Source organism: Dipodomys merriami, unplaced genomic scaffold, assembly GCF_024711535.1.
Source record: "Dipodomys merriami isolate MVZ:Mamm:240054 unplaced genomic scaffold, mDipMer1.0.p SCAF_539, whole genome shotgun sequence".
Taxonomy (NCBI): Eukaryota; Metazoa; Chordata; class Mammalia; order Rodentia; family Heteromyidae; genus Dipodomys; species Dipodomys merriami.
In genome coordinates, this window is record NW_027206112.1 from 200,804 (window position 1) to 214,839 (window position 14,036).

Here is a 14,036-nt window from a genome sequence, read left to right on the forward strand (position 1 = left end):
GCCTCAGCCTTGATTACCCTAGGTTGTGTTGCAGGTTTTACACCCACAGATGATCCAAGGATCCTAGCACCCAATTTCAACTCCCAGCACTGGCCAACAAACAAACAAATCAAAATGGAAGAGGAAAAACCAGAAAGTTTTACACAACAGTTTTACCTTTGTTTCTTTTGCACAGTCGACATCCTGGGTCTCACTGACTTGGCTTGAAAATTGTACATGACTTTGCATGGCTGAAGCTGGTGGGCTGTCAGTGAAGCCTGAGGTTAACCCTGACACCTGCGCCCTGAGTTCGATCCTGGGACTCCCACATACACATGGCTGAAGATACTAGGAAACTGGTTCCTATCTCTAGGAACACTAATAGAATGTTTGAAATGTGCTAATTGAATTACTAGTTAACTAGTCTTTCTAATATAAAATTGTATGCATTAAATATAGGTCATTGGTTAGTTTAATTAATATTTTATTAAATCTTCTACTGTGATTAATTAATGGAGGAATAATTTTAGACCAAATAATTAGTATCAACAGAATATATAAAAGTAAGATATAGACATCACTCTTTATATAGAGTTATACACTAGAATCTACATAAATGTCTATCTGTCTCCCTCTGCATATGTTTATAGATGCATATACATATGTAATTAAACACACACTGCATTTTACACATCTCTGCGTTTATATCTTGGCCACTCCTAGGGCCAAATTTGACCGAAAACTCCATTTGCATCAGACTGGTGTGCTAACATTGACCCATGCCCCATTCATGAAGTCGGTTTTCTAGGCCCTGAGTTCAAATCACAGAACTGCCAAAACTTAAGTAATCCTGGTGGAAGAAGCCAAATGTCCCATTTGTCTTCCTTATCAGTGAAAGTCCTGGGTCTCAGGAATGATGTATAGTACATTGGCAAATCTATGTTGTATATAATAAGATGTAAAAATGATTATGTGTGTAATCATACTCACTAAAATACATAGGAAATAAATAAAACACAAAATAAAATGAATAACCACACTAACTGCAATATGCAGTAAACATGTGTATGTAAATATGAATCCTGTATTTAAAATGAATACAAATATTATTTTTGCAAGAGCTAGGGCTTGAATTCAGTCCCAAGGAACTGGCCTGACTTTCTTGTCTACCAGCACGGTGAGCTTCCCCTTCTCCCACAGTGCTGTAGATGTACCTAGGCCCTGAGTTCAAATCCCAGGACTGGCAGAAAAAAATGGCATGAATTCCAAGCCAAGCAGCCTCATAACTTTTAAAATATTTTAATGTGTTTATTTATTTATTTATTTATTTATTGTCAAGCATAGAGCTTGAACTCAGGGCATGGCAACTCTGCCTCAGCATCGATCACTCCAGGCTAGGGTGCAGCCACTGGAACCACAGCCAAACCTGTGTTCCCAGGGCACAAATGCTGACAGGAAAAATAAATACATAAAACAACACAGAAACAAAGAATAAAAACCTGCAACTTTCAGATGGCTGCCGGTTTTACATTTGTTTTCGTTGCAAGGTGATCTTCCTGTGTCTGAATGACATGGCTGAAAAGTGTTGGAAACCTGGCATTGCTGAAGGCTGGAGGGCTACCAGGGAAGCCATAGGCCAACACTGCAACATAGGCTCTGGGTTCAAAGCCTGGTCCTGACCCCTACAAATGGCAGGAGATCCTAATAGTCTCCTTCCTATTCATAGGAATACTGATGGAAGGTTATGAATGTCAAGGTTGAATTAGTTGTTCCTGAATGATGCTGCTATAAAATTAGAGTGATTTTAGGAAGCCGATGGATTTTCATGAATATTTTTGACACATTAAAAGAATACTATTAATTACATGGACACAATGGTTTTGGGACAGTGGTTGATTTAATTAACAATTCATTAAGGATGAAAACAATAATATAAATGACATGGAGGCATTAAAAATACCCAAATATTGGTAGGAATGTAGCCTATTTAAATGAATAATGTATAGACATCTCTGGCACTCTATAAAGATCTATATTTATTTGTGTACTACCATCTGCATGTCAATCTGTTCTTATTTTCTCAACCCTTGGGGCTCGATCTCAGGTGCTGGAAACTGCTTGTCAGCTCAATATGCCCCAGGCTGGCATACTGACACTCACCCATTCATGAATTGGGGTTTGTAGATTGTGAGTTCAGATGCCAGCACTCATAAAAATTGATTCATAGAGTAAGAAACCCTTGGTGACACAGGTTTTCCTTTGCTGTGAAAGTCCTGGATGTCAGGTGTGAAGTTCATACATAGGCAAATGTATCCTATATAATAAATGTAATAAATAGTCCATGTGTAAGAACAGTCAATAAAATAAATGGTAAATAAATGAATAAAACAAAAAAAATGAATAGCTACACTAAGCACAATATGGAGTCAATATATGTGGCTCGATCTCAGGGCCTGGGAACAACCTGGCAGCGGAATTGGCTAGAGGCTGCTGTGCTGACAGCCACACATAAATGAATTGAGCCTTCTAGGCCCTGAGTTTAGATCCCAGCACTGCCAAAAATGTAATCATGGAGTGGGAAACCGAGCATGACACATGATTTTCTTTTCTTTGAAAGTGTTCAGTGTCAGGTAGGATGTATAATTTGGATGCAAATCAATATGCTATGTAAGTAGAATGTCACAAAGTTAAAAAAAGTCATAGGTGGAAGAATTGTCACTACAATAAATGATAAACAGATTGAATTAATAATGAATCATTCTAGGATAAAACTAGATGTGGTAATTATAGGATGTGGATTAAGTTTAATTAATATTTTATTAATATTAACAGAATAAAAATTGCATAGAGACATAAATACCTAATTATTGGTAGTATCACATGATGCATAATTTAAGAATATATAGACACCTGTCTCATTCTCTAAAATATTTAATTATATGTATGGATGTATGTACATATATGATAAACAATAACAGGATATTGAGTATTAATTAATGCTTTATTAATTGTTAGCTGGGACACATCATTAAATGGAGATATAATTTAATACCTAATAATTGATAACAATATTATCTATAATGTAATAATATAGACATCTCTCTTTTGTCTATATAATATTTATATACAACAATCTATCTATTTATACCTCCTTTACTCCTGGGGCTCAGTGATTGAGTGCTCCCCTAGTAAGCATGAGCCCTGGGTTCGACTCCTCAGTGCCACTAAGCAGAAAACTTGGAAGTTCTGCTGTCTTTCAATCAATTGAGTGCTAGCCTTGAGCACAAATGGTTAGGGACAGTGTCTAAGCCCTTACTCAAGCCCCAGCATTGCCACCAAAAAAAGGTAGAATGTTCTAACTGCAATTATAGAAGGACAGGACTTCAAATACCACATCACAGAACAAGCTAGGAGTCTGGCACTGAGAGTTGCCACCTAACCTGACTTAGGCATATGTAAACAGCTGCAACCCAGCTCCACAGAAGCAGATGCTGCTGGCTTACCCCCATCATCCTGGCTGCTTGAGAGCTTTAAAACCAAGCCCTGGTAGGAAGTATGTGAGACCCTTGGAGATGTGGCTCTAAGTAGTAGAGCCTTAGCCTTGAGCAAATGTTATTAGAACAGTATCCCCATGCATTGAGTTCAAGCCCTATGGGTAGACTGCCCCCCAAAAAAACACCCCACTAAACCATTAGATGTGAACTTGTGTGATTTGTGAAATGTTCTTCAAACAATGGTGATACTGATGAAAGCAACCTAATTCTAATGACAGCTTGTGGAATAGAGCTATGTGCTGAGTCCTTCATAGGGTGCTCTGTGCTGAGTCTGGCACAGGGTGCAGTGTGCTGAGTCCTGCATTGGGTGCTGGGTGCTATTTCTTCACAGGATGTTGTGTGCTGAGTCCTTCAAAGAGTGCCATCTGCTGTGTCCTTCACAGAGTGCATTCTTTCATATGGTCCTTGTAAGAGCTACAAAACTGAGATGATTATGCAGACAAGAATATTGAGATGCAGATATGTCCCCATAGCAGGGACAAAATTATGTATTACTGAAGAGTGGGTGAGTTGTCTACTGCAGACAATTGTTTTGTTTTGTTTTTTCTCAGTCATGAACCTTGAACTCGTGGCATAGGCACTGACACTTACCTCTTGGGCACATGGCTAGCATTCCACCATGTGGAGCCAAGGACCCCCTTGCAGTAGAGTGCCACAGTCTAGGGGTCTATAGCTGAAGTCTGTCAGCCTGCCTTCTCAGGAAGCTGAGATCTGAGGATCTGGTTTCCAAACTATGCCAGACACAAAAGGTCCCATGAGACTATTATCTTCAATTCACCACTAAGAAACCTGAAGTGGAAGCTGGATGCTTGTCACTCATGCTTGTCATCCTAGCTCCTCAGGAGGATGAGATCTGAGAATCATGGTTCAAAGCGAGCCTAGGCAAGAAAGTCCCCGAGACATTTAGCTCCAATGAACCATGAGACAACCTGAAATGGTGCTTTGCTTCAAGTGGTAGAGCACAAGACTTGAGGGACATCACCCAGACCCAGACTTCAACTCCTACAAGCAACAACAACAAAAAAGAAACAAAATAACAAACCTGAAGTAGAGGGATGGGTATGTGCCTTAGGGGTTGGGTGCTTTGCATCTATGAAACTCTGGACTTGATTTCTCAGGAACACATCACTAGAAAAAATCCTCAAGTGGCTCTGTGGCTCAAGTGGGAGAGGACTATTCTTGTACAAGGGAAATAAGGTACAGTGTTCAGGTCCTGAGTTCAAGCTCCAGGACTGGTGTATTTGTGCAAGCTTGCACACACACACACCCACACACATACCAGAAGTAAAAGCTGTGACACAAAATGTTAAAGCATTGGGCTCCTTCACTGACCTCATGGTCAGCACCCAGGCACTGTGTTCAACCCCAAAACTTTGCCACCCAGGGATCAACTAGGAGAGGTCAAAGGTTTCAAAACCTAATGTGCTTCAGCAGTCCTAGATGACAGGAAGCATGGTGAGATCAGACATGTGATTGGATTTCTAAAGCTTCCGGAAACCTAGCAGAGGCATCATAGGCCTATCATCTCCCTCAATGAAACATTTCTTGAGGTTAAGTGCCCTAGTTGTCTGCCAGAAGGACTCCTGAATTATATTGAGCACTGTATCTGATCACCAGAATACAGTCTTACAAAGGCAAGATTAGTGCTGATAACTTGTCCTGCCAAAGGAGATGGCACAAATGAAGGCTTCCTGTTAAAATGGAGCACTGGGGAGAGAGATAGCTTGGGGTACAAAGAGGCCTTTTTGTCCTGACCTTCAGAGCCCATCCACACTCCTCCTTACTAATTGTCCCATATGGAGTTGTTTGTTACACAGCTGTACAGGACTGAGGCCTTTTGTCTGCCTGTCCAGACCATGAGAGAGACTTCTTCCAACAGTCCTGGGAGGCAGAGAAACCCTCAGGCTGCACTGGAAACTGTGAGGGGAACCCAGGAACATGCACTGTCCTGAAAGCAGTCTCCGTGTTACGAAATCATTGTATTGAAAACCAATTTTCTAGCTTGGTGCCTTTCATCATAGCTACTCTGGAGCTTCACCTATAGGAATACATCCACACATACACAAAGACATGGAAGCAGGTCCTGGGGTTGAACTATGAGCATAGGCGTCCCTGAGTTACTTTTGCTCAAGAGTAGTGCATTAACCTGGAGCCACAGCCCCACTTCTGGGTTTTCTGTGATCTCTTAGAAATAACAGTGTCATGGACTTTCCTATGCGGGCTGGATTCAAACTCAGATTCTCTACATCTCATCCTCTGAGGAGCTGGGATTTCAGTCAGCAGCCAGTGGCACCTGCCTTTCTTTTCTTCTTCATTTTTTAATCTGGACAATCTGACTACTTAACAGCATCAATCCAGTGCTTTGAATTTATAAGTAAACTACCCAATGTTCTTTATAGGTGCTTTCTCTGAGAAGGAATTTCTCTCCTCATCTTTTCCTCTGGTCACAGGTTTGAAGCCAAAAGTGAGAAATGAGTGTCACATGATTTTGGCAGCAAATGTCCACAGGACATGCCAGTTCAGTCACTTAGCATTGAGCTGCAGTGAATTTACTGTCTCAGGATGAGAGGACCAAAAGCTGGAGCGTTCATCATACTGTCTGCATTGCTCCTTAGGCTTATAAAATTATCTATAATTATGAGTGTTTTGTGTCTCCAACTTAAGTATCTAGAACACACTAGAAGCATCATCATGTTTCCCTTTTGTTCTAGTACCTCTCAAGATTTAGACTAAGGGTTTGTGTGGAGCAGATCCTCCGCGAATCCCTGTGGAAAGCCACTTGAAGTCTCCTCAGGAGATCTCTGTTCAAAGCCAGCCCAAGCAGGAAAGTCTGCGAGACTCTTATTTCAATAAACCACCAGAATACCAGAAGTGAATCAGAGGCCCAGAGGGTAGAGCTCCAGCTTTGAGAAAGAAAGCCGAACAGGAGATACAAGCCAGACCAGGCGGGAAAGCCTGGCAGGCGCTTATGTCCAATTAACAACCATATGGTTGGAAGTGGAGCTGTGGCAGTGGTAGAGTCTCAGCCTTGAGCAAAACGGCTGAGGAACACATAGGGCCCTGAGTTTAAGCACGGGATGGCCACCATAAAAACTCAAAAAGAGAAGGCCAAGTTTATGTATGATTGTCCTACCTACTTATGTGTGTATATTACCTCCCTGAGTGCAAACAGATTGTATGCAATGCTTCTCCTTTTATGTACAGATTTATTTTTCAGATAGGCTTGTTGCACATACTGCATCATTCTTTTTTTTTCAGGCCCGTGGCTTTTCTCTTCCAGAGTTCCAGGCCTGGTTCCTTATATGGTGCACACTTAAGATCTCAGCAGCCTTTTTTACATTTTATTATGAGGCCAAGGCAGGAGCAGTCACAAATCAGGTAGGAGAAGGGAAGATCAGGGTTTTTGAAATAACTGGTATTCAGAAAATTAAACTTGGGGGATGTAAAATGGTAGCATACTTAGGTAGAAACTACCATTAAGAAAAAGATGAGAGGACTGGGATTGTGGATTAGTGAGAGAGGGCTTGCCTAGCATGCAAGAAGCCCTGAGTTTGATCCCTCTGTAGCACATGCACAGAAAAAGCCAGAATTGGTGCTGTGGCTCAAGTAGTAGAGTGCTAGAGACAGTGCCCAGGCCTTGAGTTCAACTCAAGTACAAGTAACTTCTCATCACCAAAGGAAACCCAGGAAGCTCTTGAACATCTGCCTTTCAGAAGTGGAATTCAGATTGTCATAGACATTCCTGCCCTGGCTGGCTTCACCATGTAATCCTCAGACCTCAGCCACCTGAGCTAGGGGATGGGCCTTAGCTACTGGTGCTCTGCTAGGCCAGAAGTGTAATGACATTGACAATACAAGTCAACTGCTTATCACAAAGGGCTTGGGGAACATATTAAGCCTTTCAACAATGGACCTTTCCGAACCCTGTAGGACACAAGGTTATAATTCTAGAGTCTGAGAGGCTGGGCATATGGATCTGCTAAACTTGAACCTTGAGCTCTAACTCCAATTCTGGTGTATATCAGCTTTCATTTTTTCAGAGAATGTTCTCCTAATTAGCAAATAGGAAAAGTACTTTGATTAACCTTCACTTTTTCCCATTGTGTGTCTCGAACTCAAGCTTGGGCACTGTCCCTGAGCTCTTCCTCTCAGGGCGAACAAGCTACCACTTGAGCCACAGTGCCACATGGGGTCTTTTGGTGGCTCATTGGTAATAAGAATCTAACAGGCTTTCCTTGCCTAGGCTGTCTTTGAACTGTGGTCTTCGGATCTCAGCCTCCTGAGAAGAACGGTCCCAGGTGTGAGCCATTGGAATCGGGCCTATTGTTTTTGCCAGTGCTGGGGCTTGAACTTAGGGCCTGGGTACTGTCTCCGTGCTTCTTTTTCTCAAGGCTAGTGCTCTACCACTTGAGCACTCCACAGCTTCTGGCTTTTTCTGAGTATGTGGCACTGAGGATTCAACCCTGGCATTCACGCATGCTGAGCGAGCTCTCTACCAGTAAGCCACATTCCCAGTCCCACCCTTACAATATTATCCCTCAACTTGCCTATCCTCAAGGAAAGACTTCTGAGTATAAATCATCTAAAAAATCCGTGTAGGAAGTTGTTAAAGATAAACAAGATACAGCTCATATTTGGGAGTGACTCCAAACATGTGAAGGCTGTGACAAATGCCTCCATTTAATTATGTATCACGTTTCAACACTTAATAAAGTATTAATGAAAAATGAGTCAATGTCCTAAATTGATGTGTATAATTTTATAATAGATGTGCAAAATGTAATAAATATTATGTGTATAATGATACTAATACAATAATAAAAATCATAGTTTGTAATAAACATACACATGTAATACGTCACATATATTACACATGTACATAAATATTATTTTCCATTATAGGGACTTAATTCAGGCCCTGGGAACTCTACCCTGAATTTCTTTTCCTCAAGGACAGTGAGCTTCCCCTTCACCTACGATGCAAAAGAGTTACCCGGATGGTGAGATCAAATCCCAGCAGTGGCAGAAATACTAGCCCCAGTTCCAAGACAGTCAGTTAATTATTTTTAATGGAAGGAGTTATTTTTATTCAATTTCATACTGAACATTTTAAAAACTGCAGTGTATAATTTGTACAGCTATTCAGACATCCTTCCCTTACCTGCAAAGTGCTTCTCTGAGCTCTAAATTGTTTCCTTTTTTGTATATTTTTTGTTGTAAAAATGTGGTATAGAGGGGTTACAGTTACATGAGCAAAGTAATGAGTACATTTACTATTGAGCATTGTTGCCTCCTCCTTTGTTTTCCCCTTGCCTTCCCTTCCCTCCCAGCTCCACAGCTATCCCCCTCCCCCCAGCTGAGGTCAGTGACTTAATTTTTTGTTTTTGTCTTGGCACAGGATTTGAACTCAAGTAGTAGAAACTCTGCACCTTCCCTCACATTGCTACAGATATACCAAGATCCTGAGTTCAAATCCCAGGCTAGGAAAGAAAACTGGCAGAAATTCCAAACCAGGGGGATTTTTTTCAATTTAGTTCAACAATTAATTAATTTTTTTATTTATTCTTTTTTATTTTGCCAACCATGGAGCTTGAAATCAGGCCATGGCAAGTCTACCTCAGCTTCGATTGCCTTAGACTAGGCTGCAGCCTCTCACCCATAGTCAATCTTGGGATCTTAGACCCTGAGAGCTTGCAGGAAGAAAAAAAAAAGTGGGACAGCACAAAAAGTGTCCAGCTGCAGAGGACTGGTGGTTTTACGTTATTTTTTTCTTTGCAGGTTGATCATACTGAGTCTGAATGACACGGCTGCAAAGTGGAACTGAACTGCCATTCCTGAAGGCTGGTGGGCCATCAGGGAAGCCATAGGCGAAACCTGCCAACATAGGCACTGGGTTAAAAATCTAAGTCCTGACACCTACCAATGGCAGGACATCACAATAGACTCATTCCTATGCATAGAAATACTGATTGAAAGAGTAGTTCGTGCATCAGTCAAATCTAAAAGTGGATGTAATAATCCTAGTATGCTGATTGATTTTAATTGATAGTTTATTAAGCATGAAAAGAATAATATTACTTCAAAGGCAGTATAATAAATACCTAAGAGTTGGTAGGAATGTAGTAGGCATCATTCAGTCAGATAGATGGCTCTGGCACTCTACCAATATGTATTAATTGTATACCACTCAGATCATGACAGCTCTGTCTCTTCTTCCATCACACTAGCCTGGGGTGCAGCTTCCAGAACCAAAGCCGATCCTGGAATCCTAAGACCTGATGTCTGACAGGAAAACAAAATGAAAATGACATTAAAACAAGCATCAAGCTGAACATGGTAGGCGGTTTCTTGGCTTTGGTTCCTTGCATGGTGACCATCCTAGGTCTGAATGACATGGATACCACGCACAGGTGACCTGTCATTGCTGAAGGCTGGCGGACTGTCAGGAAAGCTATAGGCCAACCTCACAACATAGTCCCTGAGTTCAAATCCTGGTCCTGTCACCTACCAATGGCAGGAGATCCTAAGAGACTCCTCCCTGTGCATAGAAATTCCAATGGAATGGTATGCAACTCATGATTGAATAGTTCATGCAGCGGTCTGGACTCAAATTAGATGAAATAATCCTAGGATGCTGATTGAACTCAATTAATGGTTACTTAGGCATGAAAAGAATAATATTCCTTCAATGGAGGCATAATAACTACCTAAGACTTGGTAGGAACGTAGCAGATGTCATTGAATACTATATACACAGCTCTGGCACTCTGTACTAATATGTATTTATTGGTGTAGTACCACCTGTCTATCCATGTATAGCTATTTTGTTCGATCTCAGAGCCTGCCAAAAATGTCATACTGGAGTAAGAAGCCAAGTGTGACACCTGTTTTTCTTTTCTGTGAGAGTGCGGGATGTCAGGCATGATGGAAAACAAGTCAACAAATCTAAATGCTATGTGATAGGGTGTAAACAATGTAATACAAAGTTAGGTGTCATCATAGTCAATAAAATAAATGGTAAATAAATGAATAAACCAAAAAGTAAAATGAATGACCACACCAAACATAATATAGTCTGAACACCTGTCTCGAAGTTCAATCCTATCTTTAAAATACATGTAAGGACTACGTTTTCCAGGGTTGGGGCCTGAATTCAGGCCTAGGGAAGAGGCCTGACTTTCTGATCTTCAAGCACAGAGACCTTCCCCTTCCCCCAGAGTGCAACAGAGTTACCCAGACCCTGAGTTCAAATCGCAGGCCTTGCAGACAAAAAATAGCATACATTCCAAGCCAGGGAGCTTCATTAGCATTTCTCATATTTTTTAAAGTTCACTTGGCCTTTATTTGATATATTTTGATTTTATAACAAGAGCGTTTTTCAAAAAGGGGTTTAAACGTTTACATTTCAGCATAGCACATTGGTGTTTCCATTTTGACCATCTGCCATGAAAAGTGAGAATTAAAATCAGTACATCCTTCCTCCCTAGAGGGACAGTTCATGTTAATTCTATTTAGAGTTATTTCTGTAACTATAAACTCTCTGCAATTGTATCGTGTGTGTTTTCCTCAGTGCCTACCACAAAATACACTAGAGGAGTCCTCATACCACAAAAGGTTGGGTTTCTGAATAAAAACTCACTTCTGTGAGGACAGTAGGTACTTGTAAGCATTATGGGAATAAAGTGAATTTTAAAATGAGAAACTGAAACATTGGGACTGGAATGTAGCTCAGTAGTGGAGTACTTGCTTAAAGAGCATAAGACCCTGGAAGAAAACGAAGACAAGTTTCCTAAAGCTCAGAAGGTTAGAATTTTATGATCTGTATGAACAAATTTCCTTCTTTCTTTCTTTCTTTCTTTCTTTCTTTCTTTCTTTCTTTCTTTCTTTCTTTCTTTCTTTCTTTCTTTCTTTCTTTCTTTCTTTCTTTTTTTTGATGGTGGGGCTTGAACGCTGGGCTTGGCTGCCCACCTTCAGCTCTTCAACTCATGGCAAGTGCTCTACAGCTTGAGCCATAGTGCCATTTCCAGTTTGTTGGAGATAAGCCACAGTGCCGTTTCCGGTTTATTAGAGGTAAGAGTCTCATGGACTTTCCTTTCCAGGCTGGCTTTGAACCGCCATCCTCAGATCTCAGCCTCCTGAGTAGCTAGGATTGTAGGAATGAGCAACCAACACCCAGCGCAGGAACAAATTTATCAAAGATTGATTCTGAGGAAGGAAACTTGAACAAATTTATCAAAGATTGATTCTGAGGAATGAAACTTGGAATACACTTTTAATATAAATAATTTATAATGTCATCCTTAAGGCACTAATTCAGAAGTATTTATTCATTGGCTAGTTTCTTAGTTTATTTAAATATATATATATATATATATATTTAATATATCTACATGTATATTATTAAAACATAGCTTTGAAGTGTACCTAAAAGCATGTGTGCTCATGTAAAGTTATACAACTGCTTGATTTTTTTATTTTCAGTTTGTTGGTGCCATAAATTAGGTGGGATGTGTGTACTGTTGTTTTGTTCTCTGTTTTTGGAGGATTTCTCTCTGCTTTCTTCCCCTACTCCCCTCTCTCTGCACTTGAATGCAGCTTGCTCTTTCTTGGCTTGATTGTTCATAGCTGATTTTCTACCACTTCAGCCATACCTGTAGCCTGGCTTTTTGCCAGTTAATTGGAGATGTCGTCTCTCAGGCTTTTCTGCCTAGATTGGCTTTGAAACTTCATCTTCCAGTTCTCACCTCTTGAGTAGCTGAGATTACAGATGTGAGCCACTGGGTTGCTTAGGGATGAATTCGACTTTGGTGGGTGTATTCTTTCTGTTTTTCTAAGCATGGGATCATCTACTATAGAATTTCTGTGAATGTCCTGGGTCTGAAGTAAGATATATAATACATATGCTAATCTGTATAGTTCTCCTAAGATGTAATCCATTTAATACAAGTTATAAGTGTAATAATAGTTAATATAAATAATGAATGAATGAATAGTGCAAAAAATAAAATAAATAAACAGTAAAATAATATGCGGTAAACATAAGTATGTAGATATTACTCATTATTTCAAATGTGGATGAATATTACTTTAACAGGGCTGGGGATTGAATTCAGGCCTAGGGAACAGGCCTGAATTGCTTGTCTTCAAAGACGGTGAGTTTCCCCATCCTCCATATTGCATTAGAGTTACCCAGACTCTGAGTTCAAATCCCAGGCCTGACAGGCAAAAAAAAAAAAAGGCACGAATGTCAAGCTGGTGAGCTTCATTAGTATTTTTACAATTTTTTTTTCGTGGGGCTTGAGCTCTGGCCTTGGGCTCTGTCCTTGCGCTCTTCAGCTGAAGGCGAGTGCAGTACCGCTTGAGCCACAGCACCACTTCTGGTTTTCCAATGCTTTATTGGAGATAAAAATCTCATGGGCTTTACAGCCTGGGTTGCATTGAACCACAATCCTCAGCCTCTTGAGTAGCTAGGATTACAGGTGTGAACCACCAGCGCCCGGCTATTTTTAATATTTTAATATTTTTTGATTGATTGATTGCCAATCACTGTACTTGAACTGAGGTTGTGGCAACACTGCCTGAGATTCCATCACCCTAGGCTGGGATGGTGCAGCCTCTGGACCCACAGCCGATCAGGGGATGGTACGCCTCAGGGACTGACAAGAAAACAAATTGAAAACAGCACCGAAAAAAACTCCATCTGTGGATGGTCGGCGGTTTCTTGGTTTTCCTTCCTTGCATGGTGACCAATCCGGGTCCAAATGACACGGCTGCAACCTGTAGGTCACTTGGCACTGCTGAATACTTTCAGGTTGTCAGTGAAGCCATAGGCCAACCTGAACACCTAGGTCCTTAGTTTGAATCTCGTTCATGCCACTTACAAAGGGCTGGGGAGCCTAAGAAACTATTGCCTATCCATAGGAGCACCAGAAGAATGTGAACAGTGTCACGGTTGGATGAGTAGTTCATCAATCAGTCTAGCAGAAAATTACACCCAATAATCACAGGACACAGACTGATTTTAATTCATAGTTTATTATGCACTAAAAGAATACTATTGATTAAATGGAGTCCTCACTAAAGACCTGAGAATCTGTAGGAGCGTAGTATGTGTCATTGAACACTAAATAGACATTTCTGGCAGTATGTAAATGTCTAAATTTATATTTATTTGTATACCATCATCTGCATAGAACATTTTTGCTAATTTGGCCAAATCTGAAACTTGTTCCCAGGTCTTGGGATCCACTTGGCACCTGCATGGGCTAGATGCTGCCGTGCTGACACTCACCCCTTCATGAATTGGGCCTACTAGTCCCTCAGTCAAGGTCCCATCATTTCCAAATCTTCTTCCTGGAGTAAGATTCCATGTGTGACAACTGTTTTCCTTTTCTGTGCAAGTGTTGAGTGTCAGGTATGATGTACATATTATCTCTGCAAAGCTATATGCTATGGAATAGATTGGAACAAATGTAATAAATGTTATAGGTGTACTCACAGTCC